The sequence below is a fragment of the Haliotis rufescens genome, unplaced genomic scaffold, assembly GCF_023055435.1.
Source record: "Haliotis rufescens isolate VD_foot unplaced genomic scaffold, xgHalRufe1.0.p SCAF_30, whole genome shotgun sequence".
Lineage (NCBI taxonomy): Eukaryota > Metazoa > Mollusca > Gastropoda > Lepetellida > Haliotidae > Haliotis > Haliotis rufescens.
The window spans coordinates 2,836,426-2,853,134 of NW_025964002.1; the positions used below are offsets into that span (position 1 = coordinate 2,836,426).

The following is a 16,709-nucleotide window of genomic DNA, read 5'->3' on the forward strand; positions in this document are numbered from 1 at the left end:
TCAGTGGCTGATCCTGGGTTGCCAACTGGTGCCACAGATCCTACTCCAGCAGCTACTACCTCAACCCCAACATCACAAAGTCCTGAAGTCAGGGACTCTCAAGATACAGAGCACAGTGAAGCAGCACCAAGACTTGATGACGGACGTCCAGCCAGACAACTCAAGCACAGAAAAGAAAGTACAAAACTCAGTTCTTAAGAAAGAGTCTATCAATAACAGGAAAGAGTTCTATCAGGAGAGCTAGAAAACAGGAAATGGAAAAAAAGAAACTTAAGCCACAAATTCAACTCCTTGAGCAAATACTGCAACGTGATTATATTGGCAATTTCAGTCCATCTCAACTGTTACTTTCTATGATGCAATAAACCTGCAGTTTCATTACCACTATATTAAATTCTTGTGTCCTCTGTTTGTAGGTTTTTAGCTGGAGAAGAAGGTATTGGCAATATGATCTCTAATGCCTCGTCCATCATGCCTTCCTCCATGTGTCCACTGTTGGCTGTTCATCTGGGTTGTCGTTGTCATCTTGTAATGGATCATTCAGTAATAAGGATACATTGTGGAGGACAGCACAGGCAAGGACAATCTGACACCCACGGCGTGGACTCATCCTTATCTGTTCAATAAACAAGAAATGTTCGTGTCAAATACATAAATACAGAATGTCACATTAAAATCTACATTTTAAAAGCAACTTGATTGCTTCTTTGAAGTCTTAATATAATTACTAGTAATTGGATATGATAGTTAGGATTCTTGGAAAATTATTTGTTTCTGCTATGTGATCGATGTAAAACGTCAAGCATTCGAACACACAACACCATGACTCCAAACCTTAAAGTGATGAAAAAAATCAAGATTAGATGTAGAAAAGTAAAACATTGGTCAAATTAAGTACACAAATGTACTAATGCTGAGTATGCATATTAACCTCAGAATGATGTACATGAAACCGTCTTTTCCATCGACCAAATGTTCTTTCTATTGTAACTCTTGTAGCACACAAGCTGTCATTGTATCTCTGCTGAGCATTGCCTTGTGGAGTCATGAATGGGGTTTGGAGAAAAGGCCTGCAAGGGTATCCACTGTCTCCCAATGGAAGCCATCTGATACTGAAGTGTGCGATCTCTCCAAGTATTCACAAAAAGTGGAGGTTCTAAATATGTTGCTATCATGAGTTGATCCCGGCCATTTAACACACACATTCGTAAATTTACATACAAATTAGACAAATAATTTAAAAAATAAGCAATGTTCGTCATGGATTAATGGATTTTCTATATATTACAAACTTCTTACAGCTATATTTTCTTAAAGCTTTTCTCAGTTAGCTGACTAGAATATCCCATTTGTATTTATTAAGAGTACTGAGAGCATTTACGCAAACCTTTCATTATTTATCTAATTCCGAATCTTTTTAATGCGGAATTTTATAGACCTTGGAAGGGAAGCTACTCTAATTGCAAAAAGGGACGGTACTCTAATCTCACAAGACGAACCTTCGTGGTCACACACTGCCTGTACGTTGATACTGTGGTATCCTTTCCGATTAAGGTAAGCTGGTTCATCTCTGGTCGGTGCCTGAATACGTATGTGCGTACCATCAATGCAACCTAGGACACTCGGAAAACCACCAAGGGCGAAAAATCCATCTTGAACCTGACGTATGTAGCGTTCTTGTGTTGGCCATTTTATGAATTCGTTCTTCCTTTTAACCAAGGCATCAGTACTATCTACTATGACACGTGAAACTGTACTTTTGTCCACCACCATCGTATCACCAATCACTTGAAGGAAACTACCACTTGCGTAAAAAACGGAAAGCTATCATCAGTTCTTGATCGACGTTTAGAGCATGACTACGTTGTGTAGGGCGCTCCAAATCTTCCCTCAGTATATTGGCGATGTAGTTGATAGATTCCCGCCAAAATCTGTACCTATCACGAAGTTCACTGTCTGTGTAGTTCATTAATGCAAAATTAACAGCTCGGAATCACTTCTGTTGCCTCGCATTAACCTCTGGAACCATGAAAGCGGCGTTAGGCCCAACCATGACCGCCATTTTGTTTCAAAGATAACCAAGGTGTTAAGTATTTAACGGAGGTCGGGAAGTGTGTTAACTTTAACGGGCGTTTAACCAGTCGTTAAAGATAACCATGCTTTGGGAAACAACATAACCATCTGGTTAAATTTAACGGAGAGTTAACGGCTGGTTAAGAGTTAACCGGGTTCTGAACAACCGGGCCCAGGCGTTCGCGAAAAGGGTAAGAGTGTCGTGGCGTGCCGGTAACACCTGCCGCTCTGACGAGAGATGTATTTTTACAGTGAGGATAAACCTGTATATGTCTGGCTCCTGAGTTCATCATGGAGTCACAAAGGCTTATTCTTAAATACATTTCGCGACCATTCATTCAAGTAACATTTGTGACAGCGAGCGACTGCTGCAGTCAGCAATATTCCAGGTGGCAAGTAAAGAACGGCCAAACAAAGCAGATCCAGAAAGTCGGAACAACAATCCCTGCTGTCGGGTCACATAGATGATTAGTTAGTCATGGTAACGACCACACGGTACTGTTACAGAGGCAGCAAGGACATGCAGGGGATACTGGAACCTAAACTAACACCTCCCTCGGTGCCATTTATGACAAGTTAGAGTCTGAGTTAAGATTAGACGATTCGTTATGACATACTCGTATATTACACCCAGAACCCTCAGTGTTACAGTAACAGTTTCAGTGATTGCAGATTCAGTGGATGAAGGTTTTTGTATCAGAACTAGAAGATTTTATGGAAGATAGAGTCGTTCTCAAGAAAAAAAGTTAAAGATTATTGGTTTATTGTGAACTAATGTTTTTGGTTTTTGGTTTTTGGCAAAGACCGAACATATCTCTCCCAACAACCCATATTCTCCTTAATTTATCTGAATGCACTGGTGAATAAATCAGCACAGCTTCATTGTAAATAAAGCCACTAAACCAATATCATATGCAATAGAAATCTCTGCATAAAGCAGAGTCGATTTTACGTTTCCGACTATATCATGAGCATGTGTTTATGAATCACTTTCTAATAGTAATGATGCCAGGTGTTCGCGAAAAGGTGAGCATAACCTTCCCCACAGGTGGCACCCGTCACAAACACATGCACAGGCAAGTCAATTGTTCACTTGAAAAAAAACACGGGAGCACATGGTACACGTTAAAATAGGGCATTGCATCGGACATCATACATGTCACTGATGCGTCTAATGAGACCCGGAATGTTGTGACCTTGATCAAACAACTTCTGAGCAAGAGTCGTATGACGCTCTTTGAAATCCTGGAAGAAAGATCATGCTCGATTGTATCTCAAAATTTGTGAAATGTTAACACCACGGGCTGGAGCTGCTGGAATATTGCTCGACATGCAGGGTACGTCTTACGTCTTTGTCTCGTTTCATTTTGCAGTCTGATTTAATTGTTCTGTCATTTCAATACTTGGCCAGAAGGCATGCTGCTATTTTGGGTGGCACTCTCGCCTACGTTTATTTCAAACATGGGCAACATGAAAGAACTACAGCGTCATGTGATAGTTGTAATGGTACTTGTGCCGCATGGGGAGAAGTAAATAGTTGATGAAACTGATTCTAAAGCCTCACATTCTAAGTTTCAATTTTAATTTTTTTTTTTTTATATTCCCGAATGCACCAAATATATTATTTGAAGGCCACATGAAGATCATATTTCTCAATCCCGCCCGAGACGTCTATTCCGAGAACTGATTAAAACCCAAGTAAATGTTTTATTTTGTCTTGTTTGTGTGTGTTTAATGATGTGTTTTTTGTTGTTTTAGGGGGTTTTTTTGGAGGGGGTGGTGGTCGGGGTGGGGTGGGGGTGGGGTGGGGGGTAGGAGTGTGTGTTGGGGGGGGGGGGTGTTGCGCGTTCGCGTTTGCGTATCTATCGAATCAACATATAGACCAGACAATCCTGTGACACGATAGCGCATTCACTCATTTTGTTGAAGCTACAAACGGTATGTTGGTTTTGAATGACAAGTGCAGATATTCTGCTGCTTATATGTAGCGTTTAAATAAAAGCGACAATTACCATTTCCATGATCATAATAAATATCTACCAAACGCAGAATCCACTTTACGATTAAGATTATATCTTAAACGAGTCTTTTTCAATCACTATCAGACACCAGGAGTTCGCGAAAAGGCAAAATATCAGTAACATGACAATCACAGATACTCTTTCCTCTTAACTTGATCGTGGATTTTTTTACCAGGTTTTGTGAGAAAAAAAATACGTGTTTATAATCATAATATTCCACTTGTGCTTCGATCAGAAGTACGGCAACACAGCTCCCTGTGGGGTTAACCTTTAACGGCTTCAGACGGTGACTTTGACATTTATATCAATTTCCCTAAAGGCATGCAAACAGCAGTGCATACATGTTCAGCTTGTTGGTTGTGCTCTCAAACTTGTTCATGCTCGAGGCAACATTCTATCATATTGAAACTTTTTCTTATTAAATTCCAAACCAGAAATGTTTTACAATATTAATCTGAAGGGCGTTGGGGTAGCCTAGTGGTTAAAGCGTTCGCTCGTCACGCCAAAGACCCAGGATCTATCCCCCACATCGATACCACGTGTAAAGCTGGTTTCTAGTGATATTGCTGGAACATTGCTAAAAGCGGCGTTAACCCAAAATCTTTCACTCACTCAATATCAATCTGATTTGAATTTGTACAATATTTGGTACGATGATGTAAAAAGGGATGTTGTGTTTATGCCAAGAGTTTTTCGCTAAAAGATTTGAGGTTATCTTTATTTTTTTCAGATTTATGATGTGGTGATCTCAACTAATACTTACAACCGTAACCCTGGTCACATTTTTTAGATGTCCCAACTTGTCTTCGAATATCCTGATTTCTTCTTAATTTTGGTAGACACAAATGAGATAGTTACTGTGTCAGCCAAATGTGTTTCCGCATGGTGGAAGACGGTGCAGAAAAAACACGAGGGTATTGATCCCTTTTTCATATAATTGCGTTATTAAAATAATCGAGGGGTGATGTGGTAGCCAAGTGGTTAAAGCGTTCGCTGGTCAAGCTGACGGCCAGCGTTATTTTCCCAAAGTGGGTACAATATGTAAAGCCCATTCCCTGCCGTGATATTGCTGGAATAGTGCTAAATGCGGCGTAAAACAATACTCACTCACTCCTTCACTGATATGATTGTCGTCACTGAATAAACTTTAGAAACCAACTCGTGTGCGCAAAATCAAGTTGTGCTAAATTATTTCAAGCCATGTTTGTGTAAGGAAACACACACACATTCCTGCACACGTATCGTATTACGACAATTTAATCAGAGTGGCTCTCTGCATCGATTACACTAGCCATAATATTATCATAAAACAAAGGGTAGACTCGGAAATAACTTAAAATTCCAAAAGTAAAAGATATCTTGGTTTCTGGTTAAGGATATATATGATAATTATGAACGAGCACATTACAACCGGTAGGGAAGTGTGACAGTAGATGTTATGACCGCCAGTAACCTTGAAGAACGATAGGAGTAAAATTGGACATTTCAAAGTTGACGTTGTTAGATCAGTAGTGCATAATACCGCCACGATTTGTGAAATAGTCATTCACTCGAGGCATGAAGTGGAAGTCTCCCCAGTCCTCTTGCAGCACCTGACCAAGTTCAGTCAACGTGGTCGGCGGCCTGTGCCGTTGACGCTCACGTCTCCCTATTATGTCTCATACGTGTTCAATGAAGGAAAGGGCTAAGCTCATTGCTGGCCATGGAATTCAGTTGATGTTGTTCTGCTGGAGGTTACCATTGACTCTTCGTGCACGGAGAGCACAGGTACTGTCGTCCTGAAAGACAAAACGTCGACCCACACGCCATGCAAATAGGACAACGAATGTCCCGATAGTACTGTCCAGTGACCTTTCCTTGCACACTATGGAGTGGTGATCGGTCAATCATAGTGATGTCGCACCACTCCATTACTGATCTACCAACAATTCTGTCATGAGATCTCAGGTATCCCATTGGTTTGACGTTCATTCTGACGTCGCCAAAAACGACCACGCCTAGCTGGGAAGTGCACAGTGAATCGGGACTCATCTGAAAGTATGACACGTGACCAGCGACGATTACCCAAGTTTCGACGTTGTGTACACCATGTGACGATTTGTAAGGCGCGGCACAACACGTGGCCGACGAACATGAAGTCTGACCCGTAACTCCAGTAGCCTGGTGAAAGTTTGCAGCAATTTGATTCATAGTTTGAACTCGATTTCGTACAGCCTGGTTTCAGGTCAACTGATCCTGTACTCTTGTCGCTGACCTGCAACGACCTGAACGGGATCGATCGTCAACATTTTAGGTGTGTAGGTACCTGTCCAATAGTCTGCTTATCACAGACTGTGAAACACTGAAGATATCGGCGGCCACTGCCAGTTACCTGTATGCTAATAGTCCATAGACGCTCCGCCGCTAGTTTATATACAAACAATGAATAAGCATGAATCAAGTTAATCACAACTGTATGATGAAGAAATCAATAAGATTGACAGAAATAAGCATCCTTGAAAGTGTCAACATCACGAGTTACACCCTACGCTCTACTGCGTAAGGCGTGTGCAAACTTCAGGATGTGTTTGATGTTAACAGACATGGGATGTTTGCCGTCAGCACTCATCTTTCTTCTAATACTTGGTATTAACATTTATATTTCACGTTCCCCTATTTTGTTATAAGAATACGTAGGATTACCAATATTTTTTTCCTCAAGAACGAGTTTTTAGAATTTCTTAATTGAAAATGCGCCCTTGAAATAATCTTGCATTATACTTCACAACTTGTTTATACATTTCAGTCTTGACAAGAACATTCGTGTCATTTTGCATGCCCTTCTATTTCAGATTTGCCCATGGTCGGGGTCAACCTCAAAGGTAATCTAAAACCAATAACAGGGTGCTGCAACTTATTGAATAAAGATATCTCTTGATGAAATTACAATCTTTTCAACAATTATTAAATCTGTGATCTCTTATTAAGGAACGTTGAGATAACAAAACTCTCTTTTTCAAAAAGAGCGGGCTTCTTTGTTTTTACGTGAAATCCCGTTTGAATTGAGTTAAATGACAAATGTAGAAGTATGAATTAATATTGGCACGTCGTGTCATGGGGAGAAATGTGTGCCGTTGGTAGAGTTCAATGCATACATATTTCATCAGCTTGAACAAATTATGTAACTGAATATAGAACTAAATTGTGTTTGTATCGATTGAAGACATGCTCCCTGCATGTTTTTAGATATTGATCAGCCTACCCTTTTTTTTCTGAAAATATAATACGCTTTTTTTGTAAATGATGAGCTTTCTGATTTCCCGCGATATTAAGTTGGTGAAACCTTGTCCAGGTAACGCAGCTGCCATGACGCTGACAACATTCAAACATGGGAAACATACAATATATCGTTAGGATGATAATTAAATGTAAGCACTGAAGCAATGGTAAGTTATATTTTCGGGACAAGTATCACAAGTATCTGAAACAATGAATAAATACGTATAATGTCGCCCTCTAAAACGGAATTTGATCTGGTAATTCTTTCAGCCGTTGCACATTTAAGAGACATTTCGGAAACATATTCATGAGATGAACATGATGAGCGTACGTCGAATCTTCAATATATTGTTGCCTAAAAGGGTGCCAACTGTGCACAAGAAGCAGCCCCAACCACTGGTCTTGAGCGTTAGGGATAAACCCGCAAAACGACGCCTCCGACCGTCATGGCTTGAGAGAGAACTGTTGTCTGAATTAGATCGTTAATGTCGTTAACATACGTCGTTGGGTTATAACATAAAGGTAAAGAGTATATCTTCTGTACCCTAGAGGCAGGCTCGGAAAGGGTCGACAAAATAGCTAGTGTTACGATAGGTTAGGTTTGTGAAGCGAAGCCTTCATAATTGAACACTTTCGAGACAATATTAACTCCGCTACTTTAGTATTTTACAAAGCATCTTGAACTCCCCGTGATTTACATCGATCATAGAATCACACTAATACAGGGTAAGACAGTATTAAAGAACATATATTTTAAGAATAGGTCTTCAGATCTTTGGGGTGCACGGGTGGCCCAGTCGTCTAAGGCGCCGCAATCCGCTGTGCAGAGTTGCATCCCTTGGTCACGCCAGAAACCTATGATTGTGGGTTCGAATCCCGGTTCGCCCCGATTATGTTTCTAGGTTTGTCAGCACCATGCCCGTGCTCGTGGGTTTCACCGAAGTGGTAAACGTCTGAGACCTGCATCACTTCGGGCTTTCCTCCCACATTAAGCTGACACGCCGCGATATAACTGGAATACTGTTAAAAGCGGCGTTAATCCCTAACTCACTCACTCACTCACTTAAGATCTTTTGAGGTAAACACTCTGAGACAAGCTGATTAATTCGACGTGTTCGAAAAACGTTTGGACTGGACCCAACCTTTCCCCGGCCGCTTGTGTGAACAAACACCACCATAGAAACACATCTCATTTTGCAAGGTTCTTTCGTGAGTGCAGACAGAGAGTGCCTCTCCTCTTCTGTTAGCTTTTTGAATCGGCGCTGTGATAGTGGCACGTTTCAGTCTATGCAGCTACTCTTTCTAAAACCCAAAGCCAAACGATACATGTGTCCATGATGTCAGCGTCCTAACATTTGTTTGACTTGTAGAATGTTGTATTTAAGACCTTAGCCTTTACTTAACAAGTCGAGCAGGACATGTCCATTTTTTCAAAATGTTACATGTGAACTACTTTCTACACCACAAGATCCAAAGATCTGATAATTTACCTTCATGGCGCGCCCAACTTTTTAATGACAGGAACACGGATATTAAAGACCTCAGATGATTGACGTTTTTTCACGTCTTTGATGACGTATCTCCACGAATACTATTGATCCTATGTTATTCAATTGTGTCCCTCCAAGCTACGACGACACGCAGTTCTGATCCCCCTAATTGATATTTCTGCAATGTATGTCATGAGTCTCCTTGTTCCTTCACACATCTCTTCCTGTGTCTCCTCTATAGATTAACCTGCTTTTGGTTGACAAGTTTCAGTGCCATCCCTGGATTACAATTATGTGTCTATGTTGAGGACATACTTCTCTTGTACTCTTTGTGGCATCATGAGTAGGGATCAGATACATCTTTAGTCCAGGAAGTTCATCTAAAAGCCATATGTGGACGATGGATGTTTCAAAGGAGGAGTTTGCTGTCCAGCACGGGTTTAGCCAGATTTATACGGGTAATGCAGGAATGCCAGTCGTGCATTTATATCTACTTTGAGTCTCTACATTGCATTTCTGATCGGTTATTGGTCGATTGTTCACCCTTACATCTCCAAGTCCCAACTCCAGATGACTGTACCCGACATCACATCATGTGGTCGTCCTCCAGCTCCATTTCGTATGTTAGCATTCATGGCGTCATATGCTCACTCATTTCGTGAACACCTGGTGTCTTCACTGTAACGTATTTGTAAAAAGTACTGGAGCTTTGAACGGTTTGGGCTCCATCCTTTTTAGTGTGAGCGAGATACGAATGCCCCTAAAGACGTTTTTAATTTCAAAATGTTTCTGCTTAATGATCCTCCTCAGTAAGTCATTGGAACCCCACAGGGCTGGAAAACTGATTATTATGTTGGGCAGTATCAAGTAAAAGAGCTTTCTCAAATTACTGGCATGGAATCTGATGTTCGTTTGCCTCAGAGGCAGTCATTTCCATGTACATTAACGCAAAAAGAGAGGATTCATTTGGAAAACTGCATTCACTCCTGCAGATAATGGAGAAGTGCACATCTAATAGCCCTGATACTGAGGATCTATGAAGGTCTAATGGAGATACCGAAGGCAGGATTGACTCATTTATTTTAACTGAGTTTATATTCTATTCCCGCATTTCAGTACAGATTTGAGATAAACGTTTTGATTTGGCACTGTTTTATCAAATATTGGTATACCATTAGATCAGGTTGATCGTCATTTACGGTATACAAGAATATCGAAAAGGGTATGCATTTTTTATACCTACCATGGTTTAAACCATAAACATCATTACTTAAACAGCTTTTGCAGGACAGAAGCATTTGAGCTAAACATTGAACCTTTTCCCTTGACTCTTAGCCAAACGGGGGCGGTGGGGTAGCCTGGTGGAGTTCGTTCGTCATGCCGAAGACCCGGTTTCAATTCCCAAAGTGGGTACAATGGCGTGAAGCTCATTTCTGGTGTCCCCTGCCCTGATATTGCGGGAATATTGCTGAAAGTGGCATAAAGCCATACTCACTCACTGAGCCAAACGGCAACACTATCACGAAGCTGGCAGCAACAACAGATGTCTAAAAACGCTTCCCAATTGGTAATTGAACACATTATATTCTACTGCATGATAGGAGTCGAATGTAAAAAGTGAACACCGTCTAAATAGAGACATCCTCCATTCGGGTCAGTTGTGAAACGCGTGATGTCTGTCAGATGCAAAGCGAAGACCCTCTGAGATTCATGTCAAAATTTTAAGGTCAACATCAAAGGTCAACTGATACCAGTCATTATTCAAGTAAAGGACCAGCTGGAAAAAAGTATTTTGATTAACAGATGTAAGGACTGGCAAGGTTGTTCTGACAGAACTGTGTGGCCTGTTGACACAGACATAGAAACGTCCGATTATGTGTGTCGTTGTTCCTGCTTACTATCAACTACAACGTTTTCTTTGCCATCTTGTTTGATTAAAAGGTTGGACAATAATTTATCATTTATGATATTTAAGACGCTAGATAAAGAAATAGTGACTAACAATATATGTATTCCTCGTTGTTATTTTTGTAATCTGTATACATATGCCAGGTTCAATGTTAGATGTCTTGCGGTCATACAGTGTTAGTCTGTATATCCAAGGTGTGAACTACAAGTATTTCATTAACTGTTCATTAACTGTTCATTATAGTTAAGGTGGTAATCACAGTGTTGGTAAGATGTTATTCTTCCTGGCATCACAAGTCAGTATCTCGTGTGTCTGCCATATGCATTGATACATGGAAAGGATGAGACGGTTGATGAAGCCGATAGGCACTTAAGCCCACACTCTGAGGAACGCCTGACGCAGTTCAGCTGCAGATGTCGGCCTTAGTCGGACGTCCTTCAGCCGTCTTTGAATCTCGTCCCACAGGTGCTCAATGGGATTTAAATCAGGACTTAGGGCAGGCCACTGCATGTTTCTGATGCCATTCTGCTGGAGGAAGTCTCTTATTGCTCTCGCAGTGTGGGCACGTGCGTTATCATGCTGAAACTCGTGGTTGCGGCGACGTGCCAAATGAGGTATGGCGTGTGGTCCCAAGACTTAATCAATGTACCGAGCTGCTGTGACACCATTGCCTCTCCCTGACCGATGTTCTGGAAGACCACAGGGCCGACACTCTCTGCAGTATTACAGTATTACAGTTATATCGCGGCGTGTCAGCTTAATGTGGGAGGAAAGCCCGAACTGATGCAGGTATCAAGCGTTTACCACTTCGGTGAAACCCACGAGCACGGGTATAGTGCTGACAAACCTAGAAACATAATCGGGATAAACCGGGATTCGAACCCACAATCATAGGTTTCTGGCGTTCCCAAGGGACGCACCTCTGCACAGCGAATCACGGCGCCTTAAACGACTGGACCAACCGTGCCCCCTATACATTTATGAGCACTCAACTGATCTGATGTTTTTTTTATTCTTCACATGGTTGCAATGTCCGCCTAGTCATATAGACAATGTCAAATATATATCTATTGCCAAAGATCTTCGATGGTCCAGCTTGGATTGTAACATTTAACACAATAGATCATGAGTATAATATGGCAATTATGTAGAGGCATTATCTCATTATGCTTAGCATTGGACGTTATGAACACAGCTGCGTTGTGATGTTTATTGTTAAGTTGAAATTCTAGAAATAGTAGTAACAGAGGAAGATGGTAATTTGCCAACCTTGTACAACACTTTGAAACATATTTGGAAAATACGAGGGCATGGTTCCCTGAATATAAATTAAACAAAACCAAAGATGTCTTTTGAGGTTGTTTAAAGATGGAGAATATATATTCAATTGTGAACTCCTGTCGAAGTTCAACTGCTGTTGCTTCTCATAGGTGACGTATTTTGGATTCGTGGCCAATCCCCTCTTATCTGAAATGATAATTAAGACTTTCATGACAAAGATGACACGTTTGATTGCTCAACCCTTAGCAATGTCTGACAGCCCTGTTTGTTTAGTTGTTCTCCAGGGGGGACAGTCGGGAATGTTTACTCTCCGAGTTGGTCTTGTGGCTATGTGATGGTTTCGTCTGGTTGATGTCACTCGAGTGACAGCATGCTGTTAAAATACTTTACAGCCTATAACGGTATCTACATTTCACAACTCTTAAGGTATAGTCGACACGTATTTGTGCCAAGATTTCACAGTAAGAAAATGTACTGTTGGTAACAACTTCTGGTTTGAACCCAACCACTATACTCACCTCACCCCCTATCCTCAACCCATCCCCTATCCTCAACATATAACCTATCCTCAACTCCTTCCCTATCCTCAACATATCCCCTGTCCTCAACTCATTCCCTATCCTCAACCCAACCACTATACTCATCTCACCCCCTATCCCCAACCCATACCCTATACTCAACCTATCCCCTATCCTCAACTCCTTCCCTATCCTCAACTCATTCCCTATCCTCAACTCATTCCCTATCCTCAACTCATTCCCTATCCTCAACTCATTCCCTATCCTCAACCCAACCACTATACTCATCTCACCCCCTATCCCCAACCCATACCCTATACTCAACCTATCCCCTATCCTCAACTCCTTCCCTATCCTCAACTCATTCCCTATCCTCAACTCCTTCCCTATCCTCAACTCATTCCCTATCCTCAACTCATTCCCTATCCTCAACCCAACCACTATACTCATCTCACCCCCTATCCCCAACCCATACCCTATACTCAACCAATCTCCCTATCCTCAACTCCTTCCCTATCCTCAACTCCTTCCCTATCCTCAACATATCCCCTGTCCTCAACTCATTCCCTATCCTCAACTCCTTCCCTATCCTCAACTCATTCCCTATCCTCAACTCCTTCCCTATCCTCAACCCAACCACTATACTCACCTCACCCCCTATCCTCAACCCATCGCCTATACTCAACCAATCTCCCTATCCTCAACTCCTTCCCTATCCTCAACATATCCCCTGTCCTCAACTCATTCCCTATCCTCAACTCCTTCCCTATCCTCAACTCCTTCCCTATCCTCAACTCATTCCCTATCCTCAACTCATTCCCTCTCCTCAACCCAACCACTATACTCACCTCACCCCCTATCCTCAACCCATCGCCTATACTCAACCAATCTCCCTATCCTCAACTCCTTCCCTATCCTCAACTCCTTCCCTATCCTCAACATATCCCCTGTCCTCAACTCATTCCCTATCCTCAACTCCTTCCCTATCCTCAACTCATTCCCTATCCTCAACTCATTCCCTATCCTCAACCCAACCACTATACTCACCTCACCCCCTATCCTCAACCCATCGCCTATACTCAACCAATCTCCCTATCCTCAACTCATTCCCTATCCTCAACTCCTTCCCTATCCTCAACTCCTTCCCTATCCTCAACTCATTCCCTATCCTCAACTCATTCCCTCTCCTCAACCCAACCACTATACTCACCTCACCCCCTATCCTCAACCCATCGCCTATACTCAACCAATCTCCCTATCCTCAACTCCTTCCCTATCCTCAACTCCTTCCCTATCCTCAACATATCCCCTGTCCTCAACTCATTCCCTATCCTCAACTCCTTCCCTATCCTCAACTCATTCCCTATCCTCAACTCATTCCCTATCCTCAACTCATTCCCTATCCTCAACCCAACCACTATACTCACCTCACCCCCTATCCTCAACCCATCGCCTATACTCAACCAATCTCCCTATCCTCAACTCCTTCCCTATCCTCAACTCCTTCCCTATCCTCAACATATCCCCTGTCCTCAACTCATTCCCTATCCTCAACTCCTTCCCTATCCTCAACTCATTCCCTATCCTCAACCCATTCCCTATCCTCAACCCAACCACTATACTCACCTCACCCCCTATCCTCAACCCATCGCCTATACTCAACCAATCTCCCTATCCTCAACTCCTTCCCTATCCTCAACTCCTTCCCTATCCTCAACATATCCCCTGTCCTCAACTCATTCCCTATCATCAGCTCCTTCCCTATCCTCAACTCCTTCCCTATCCTCAACTCCTTCCCTATCCTCAACTCCTTCCCTATCCTCAACATATCCCCTTTCCTCAACTCATTCCCTATCCTCAACCCAACCACTATACACACCTCACCCCCTATCTTCAACTCACCCCCTATCCTCAACCCATCTCCCTTTCCTCAACCCATCTCCCTATCCTCAACCCATCTCCCTATCCTCAACCCATTCCCTATCCTCAACTCCTTCCCTATCCTCAACTCATTCCCTATCCTCAACATATCCCCTTTCCTCAACTCATTCCCTATCCTCAACCCAACCACTATACACACCTCACCCCCTGTCTTCAACTCACCCCCTATTCTCAACCCATCCCCTATCCTCAACCCATCTCCCTATCCTCAACCCATCTCCCTATCCCCAACCCATCTCCTATCCTCAACCCATCTCCCTATCCTCAACCAATCTCCCTATCCTCACCTCACCCCCTATCCTCAACCCATCTCCCTATCCTCAACCCATCTCCCTATCCTCAGCCCATCTCCTCTCCTCAACCCATCTCCCTATCCTCACCTCACCCCCTATTGTCAACCCATCTCCCTATCCCCAACCCATCTCCCTATCCTCACCTCACCCCCTATCGTCAACCCATCTCCCTATCCTCAACCCATCTCCCTATCCTCAACTCCTTCCCCTATCCTCAACCCATCTCCCTATCCTCACCTCACCCCCTATCCTCAACCCATCTCCCTATCATCACCTCACCCCCTATCCTCAACCCATCTCCCTATCATCAACCCATCTCCCTATCCTCACCTCAACCCCTCTCCTCAACCCATCTCCCTATCCTCACCTCAACCCCTATCCTCAACCCATCTCCCTATCCTCAACCCATCCCCTATCCTCAACCCATCTCCCTATCCTCAACCCATCCCCTATCCTCACCTCACCCCCTATCCTCAACCCATCTCCCTATCCTCAACCCATCTCCCTATCCTCAATCCATCTCCCTATCCTCAACCCATCTCCCTATCCTCAACCCATCTCCTCTCCTCAACCCATCTCCCTATCCTCACCTCACCCCCTATCCTCAACCCATCTCCCTATCCTGAACCCATTCCCTATCCTCACCTCACCCCCTATCCTCAACCCATCGCCTATACTCAACCAATCTCCCTATCCTCAACTCCTTCCCTATCCTCAACTCCTTCCCTATCCTCAACATATCCCCTGTCCTCAACTCATTCCCTATCCTCAACTCCTTCCCTATCCTCAACTCATTCCCTATCCTCAACTCATTCCCTATCCTCAACTCCTTCCCTATCCTCAACCCAACCACTATACTCACCTCACCCCCTATCCTCAACCCATCTCCTCTCCTCAACCCATCTCCCTATCCTCACCTCACCCCCTATCGTCAACCCATCTCCCTATCCTCAACCCATCTCCCTATCCACAATCCATCTCCCTATCCTCAACCCATCTCCCTATCCTCACCTCACCCCCTATCCTCAACCCATCTCCCTATCCTCAACCCATTCCCTATCCTCACCTCACCCCCTATCCTCAACCCATCTCCCTATCCTCAACCCATCTCCCTATCCTCAACCCATCTCCCTATCCTCAACTTATCCCCTATCCTCACCTCACCCCCTATCCTCAACCCAGCTCCCTATCCTCAACCCATCTCCCTATCGTCATCCCATCTCCCTATCCTCAACCCATCTCCCTATCCTCAACCCATCCCCTATCCTCACCTCACCCCCTATCGTCAACCCATCTCCCTATCCTCAACCCATCTCCCTATCCTCATCTCACCCCCTATCGTCAACCCATCTCCCTATCCTCAACCCATCTCCCTATCCTCAACCCATCTCCCTATCCTCAACCCATCTTCTCTCCTCAACCCATCTCCCTATCCTCAACCCATCCCCTGTCCTCATCTCACCCCCTATCCTCAACCCATCCCCTATCCTCAACCCATCTCCCTATCCTCAACCCCTCCCCTGTCCTCATCTCACCCCCTATCCTCAACCCATCTCCCTATCCTCAACCCATCCCCTGTCCTCATCTCACCCCCTGTCCTCAGCCCCCTCTCTGTTCAATATTCAAGGTTAACCATCATTTGAGTGATGACTTTAACAAACACCTCTGCACTGGGTGAGGGTCTGTCATAATTTGAAATCTTCTTCCAATGACCTGTTGGCTATCGAAACATAGACGAGACGTGTATTAGGCTTGTCATGAACAGGTGCCCGGGACATATTTTCGATGACCTTTCATGTTCTCCGAGTAGTAGCAGCCACCTGTGTCGTAGATGACTGAAGATGTGTCAGGGCTCAATACTCGTCATCTCATCCTGAAGGCTCGGGGTGATACCAGGGGCGTAACATTGGCCCTTCATAGCATTT

General features: G+C 43.5%; 1 pseudogene; it reads right to left on the bottom strand.

The window, feature by feature from the left end:
* Nucleotides 1–429: 429 nt before the first annotated feature.
* LOC124147304 lies at nt 430–13,000 on the bottom strand (annotated as a pseudogene).
* Between the last annotated feature and the right edge of the window lie 3,709 nt (nt 13,001–16,709).